The sequence below is a fragment of the Sinocyclocheilus anshuiensis genome, unplaced genomic scaffold, assembly GCF_001515605.1.
Source record: "Sinocyclocheilus anshuiensis isolate Anshui unplaced genomic scaffold, SAMN03320099.WGS_v1.1 scaffold1425, whole genome shotgun sequence".
NCBI lineage: Eukaryota > Metazoa > Chordata > Actinopteri > Cypriniformes > Cyprinidae > Sinocyclocheilus > Sinocyclocheilus anshuiensis.
In genome coordinates, this window is record NW_015551044.1 from 1,336,005 (window position 1) to 1,342,004 (window position 6,000).

Below are 6,000 nucleotides of genomic sequence, written 5' to 3' on the forward strand. Positions count from 1 at the left end.
TTTTTTTCTAACGATTTATTTTTAGGTTCTGGGTCCAGACTGATTTTTTTCCAATAATTTTTTAACTTTTATAACCATATTTTATTAAATAGAAAGCATGTCAGAATGATGTCATAATCAGTCTTAATAGTGTAGAAAAAAATCATGTATAAAACAAAACAAATTTGAGGTTTGAGTTTTCTTTTGGCTAAAGTACTGCACTTCATTCAAATGAGCACATTAGATCAAATTTTCTAAAAATATCAATGAACAAATTCACTTTTCTATGGAAGCCACAGAATAAAAAAATACAAATGTAATTGTTACTTATTTCTCAATTCTTTTTTTTTTTTATGTAGCTCATAATTCCAACTGTTATTCTCAGAATTCTAATTCTTTTATGTGACAATTTTGAGAAAAAAAAAGTCAGAATTGTGAGATTTAAACAGAATTGCAAGAACAAATTCAGAATTGAATAACCATATTTATTTTTCAATTGCATAAACAGGCTTCCATAGTTTTAGTATGTTTTTTTTTTCTCCGAAAACTCAAACCTTTAGTCTTTTAGAAGTGTATTTAAGCATATAATATTACTAAACCACAATGGTGGCCGTAACTATTTATCCCAATAAGGGAAACTGCAGTTTTAAAGACAATTTTTTTCCTTGTTCTTAACAAGACACTTAAAGTGGGAAACACTCGTGAATACAATGAATATGATTTTCTAGTTCTACCTCTTATAATGGACTGTAGGTGCCAGGCACTCTGTGTTTGAGTGAAGCATTTCTCTATGCAGTATGTAATGGATGTCAACGGCAATCTTAAAGTCGCGTGACGGGAAGAGCGGGAACCGCACTGGATGCCTCTTGACTAAATTCCCTCTGCCCTTTTGTGAACTCCAAATCTGTTTCTTCGTTCGTAAATGACAATCCATAACAGGGCGGATACTTTCAATGTGATTGCGTTTAATGTATTTACTATGAAGCAGATGATTTATGGTGATTTTATTATCTGGATATTTTTATTGTACTTTTTTTTTTTTTTTTTTTAAAGAAGCAATGCTGTTGATAGCGACGTCTTTTATACTGAGATGAAACGTTGAGAGGTGTAAGGACTCAATAAATGAGATTTAATGTGGAACAGCTGTACCGAGTGACAGCAATAAGCAAATTTCCTTGTTTTTGTGTGTGTGGGAACTTAACTACTGCCATTAAGACAGATCATTTTCTCTTACGTTCAGCACAAGGATATTTCAGTCGGCAAATCTGGTGTAGAATATTTTTTAAACATCACAACATATATATATATATATATATATACGCCACAGTCGTTAACACTTGAATTTAGAGACGCAAGTCAGTGTTTGTATATAGATCTGTTTATCATCATCATTATCATCTCTGATCAATAAGGTCTTCCATTTCTTTGGATTGTATCGCATTGCCTGTGCATTTTCAATGACTGAACTGTTTTAGCCAGATGCATATGAATTTTTTAAACATCACAACATATATATATATATATATATATACGCCACAGTCGTTAAAACTTGAATTTAGAGACGCAAGTCAGTGTTTGTATATAGATCTGTTTATCATCATCATTATCATCTCTGATCAATAAGGTCTTCCATTTCTTTGGATTGTATCGCATTGCCTGTGCATTTTCAATGACTGAACTGTTTTAGCCAGATGCATATGTAGTGTGAAATGGTGTTTTCATAAATCATTTCTTTTAGATGCTGTTTTTTAAAACCTAATATTGAGATGTATTTATTGTCCTTAATTCTCTTCTGGAAGCTGTCTTACTCTCTGATTATGACGCTACAGGCAATAATGAGATTAACAGTTGATTGCTGTTCTGTAAAAGGGAATCACCCTGTAGCACTGTGAGGCGATGGGCAAATTAAAGCAATTATTAAACCTCTTTCTGGTGGTGTGATGCATTCAAATGAGCTTTTATGTGTTGGATGTATATTTCACTACACGAATGACATAAAGACGCTATTTTGTTTGATTTAAAGCCATAGTCTTAAAGGGGTCATTGGATGCCCATTTTCCACAAGTTGATATGATTCTTTAGGGTCTTAATGAAAAGTCTGTAACATAGTTTGGTTAAAATTTCTCAATGGTAGTGTAAAAAACTGTGCTGAAACGCTACTGTCAATCAAACTATCATGGGAGGGGCGTGTCTGTGTGACGTCACAGGCATCTGAGATCAGCTCGATTTGAGAAAGGGGTAAACATTTAACCAGATTTTAAAAATCAAAGTGCACTTTTTCATTTTACAATGCCGTCTTATTGCTCTTCTTCCTAGTATGTGCATTTTAAAAATGGACTCCTGCTCAAAATGATAAATTAATATAACAACAGCTACAAAAAAAACCCAACGATAAGCCCGCGAAGCTGTTGTCGTTCCATCCTGACGGATGACATGCGTGGCAGCTAAGTGGAATCCCGGAAAATAAACCGTGGAACTTTGACCAATGAGAGAACAGTTTACTTACGCGTGACTTGTATTAACAAATTTGGTCTGTTTAGAAACTTTGCCGTGTGAAAGCGAACCGCACCAAAAATAAAAAGCAACATTGTAATAAATGTAATCCCTGTTTCGGAACAAAGTAATCGATCTACAGGTGTGAAAGCACCCTAAGGGTCGTTTTTGGCTTTGGTCGAAAGAGCAGAAGGGCTTATTGAAAAATGCAAATTCATTCTCTGCCAGCAGGTGGCGCTTTTCGCCAGGAATATAGCCGTTTCCCCCATAACTGCAGTAAACCAAGCAGCACCTGACTTTGAAACTTGCAGTGTTCATATTTAATCATTTAAATAGCCTTTTGAAGTGTAAGCTTTATCTCATTATATTTTTTTCACTGGAGTCTTCTCCCATTTCTACCAGTGATCATTGTTTCCTTCCCGCGGTACTAACTGCGCACACATCAATAGCATCACTGGGCTGTAGGTTGCCAAGTTGAGGGGACAAATGGGTTGCAATTTGTATGCGTCGATCGTGTGAGAAAGATGCGTTTCATACAAGATCTGGCAACTGGATAACCTTGGAATTTGTTGTTGTGATTATTCATATAATGAGGTTTGGCCCATACAAATTACGGGAGTTTTACCGGAAGCGAATGTAGCAAACATATAAAATACGCCCAGTGGGATTTTTTTTTTTTTTAAATAGAAAGATTAAAAATACGGGAGAATCCCGGGAAAAACGGGAGGGTTGTATGAAATAGAGAGTTTAAAAAAAGCACTGGGTGGATTTTTATCATTATTGGGTGGGTGTGTACACACACTGCAAACACACATTTATGTTCAACCAACAACAAAAGTGAATTTTGCATCCGATGACCCCTTTAAAGAATTTAGTCAAGGTAGCACCATATCTGACAGGAATGAAAACGAGGCTGCGAGGGAATGAAGTACAGCGCATTTAAGCGATGTTCACTAACGAAAAAACATTCTGTGGACAAAAACGTCATGAAACAGTTCTGAAACTTGTGATTTTTGACCACTACTACATCTTTATGCAGCACATGTCACTGTAAGACTGTTGCAAATCGCAGCCTCGTTTTCATCCACGTTAAATTCAAAATGGCGTCTACCGATTTAAAGATACGATGGATTTTTAAAATCGATTTATACATTTATATGGATACATTTAAGTTTAAAAAGGATAAATATTTACATAAATTCAATTTTAAACACTTATCACCAACTAATGAACTAAAGGAAAAAATAAACCTTTCCCATTCTCCCTCTGAGGTCAAAGGGCTGCAGGCCAAAGCCAAACGGCTCTACGTAACAAAACCTGAAATGGGAATCTGGGTCTAATCTGGATAAAAGCCCAGAGGCCAGAGACACCGTGTTCTAGTCCTTGTGATCTCTCATCTTCGAGTCATTCCTTAGAACTGGAATGATCTCCTTCGTTGCCTGTCTGAATACATGGCATTCTCATTTCTTGCACATCTCTGACCAAATCTTGACATCTAGCCTCCTCGTAATCCCTTTTACGCACATGTTTCACTGAGATAAACCCTGTTTGCGTGCGGATAAACGGCAGAATGACTGGTCATTATCTAAATTGCTCACTATCACCGCACAAGCATCTTCCAAGAAGATAACCAGAGCTGAAACTCGCGTATTTTCCATTTCAGTAATTCAGGATCTCATCACGGGAATGGATTTAGCACGTAATGAAGCTAAAAGGCTCGTCACACCGGACTAAATGTCATCACATGCTTGGACAACTTTAATACGGAGTCGTTAGTAGTTACTTTGATCATCTCCTGATATGTGGCCTTTCTCACGAATGTCACCTTCTCTGTGCGCTGGACGCTGTCCTACACTGTAAGCAAACGCACGTCTGCTCTATTAACCCAAGGGTCACTGTATATAGCAATGAGTAAGACCTCTGGGATCGAGCCAGGAACCTTCAAATGAGCTTTTATGTTGGATCAATCATACAGATTCTTCATTCCACACTCGGTTTTGTATTATTTAAAGGACAATAACCTACAGATGCTTAGAAAAAAAAAGCCTAATAGCGATTCAAACCCTAAACAAGGCCATTGTTATGGCCTTATACATTTATATGAATATATTTTCCTTCCATTTACCAGCATTGATCTGTTGACCACTATGCCACAACACCCCTTGATACTAAAGGTAACCACCCCATGTATATTTTTATGTGGAATCTCGTTTATAAGTGGATTAAAAGTGAGAAAAAAGATTTCATTAGCTTTATAATTAACTTTTATTACTAACCCGATTAAGACTTAAAACAGTAATGTCGCTCTTTACCATAGTTCAGCTCTCTAAAAAATTATATAGGCCATGATCAGTAAGTCGTGCAAAATATTTTATTCCATTAACTAATCAAAATTAATTTAACCAATTTCAGCTTTATTTTTTTTAAGTTATATGACATTTAACACGATATTTTTAAGTCAGTTTACTATATTTGAAGTTGAAATTTGATCATATGTAGGCTCTTCGAACACAAGTACAGTTTTGCAGCTTTAAATACAATTCGCAATGAAGTCGATTAACCCACAATAATTAACAATGTCATTAAACCGTTCTAAATTAATTTCACAAACAGTTACAAATATTTTTAAGCGCATTTTAATTTTAATCTTTGGAAATACATGTAGGGCCTATTTATGTGATGAATAGCCTACGACAGCCAATCGTGATGTGGTCTTCAGGCATCAGAGGAGCATCCTCGGTCTTCTTGCGACATCTACTGGCCATTTAGCAAAATTGCAGGAGCTTCTCATTCCTGCTTCACATCATGTTTTCAGTCCTCTCTCCAGAAGCAAAGCTGAGAATCTTCATTTTACACTTTGCTTCCTGATTGTCAATATTATTATACATAAATGTTAATTTAATTTTGTCACAACACATTTTTTTTTTAAATAAAATGTTACAAATTAAATCATTTTAAAATAAAAATAAAATGTTTTTTTTTTTTAAATGCAATGAAGCATTCAATTAGTTAAATTTCCTTCCAGTCTGAATGTTTTAACGTGTTTTGATGATTTCCTAAAGTATAATTGCTAATGAGAAATTAAATGACATGGAAAAAAGAAACATACAAAACTATAGAGCTCAATCAAACTCGCTTTTCTATCCAGCTCTGTCCAGTAGGTGGCGGTGCTGCGTCGTTATAAGTGAGAGCGCGCATGCGCAGTACGAGGTGTGCGCTGGCTCTTGAAGACAGATGACACACGAGAAGCGTTTAGGAAGTAAGAAAGATATGGCAAAAGTTGTGGGATAGTGGAATAAAAGGAAGGCATCTTTACCAGATACAGGGGTGTGTAGGTGAAGAGAGAATAAGATGTGGGAGTAGGAAGAAAGATGTTATTATAACAAGAATGAGGATTGGACATTCAGCTTTAAATTGAAATGTACACAAAATGGGGAAGCATGAAAATGGAAGATGTGATAAATGTGGGAATCCAGAAACAGTAAAGCACATTCTTCTAGAATGCGATGCGTATGAAAGAGAAAGAAA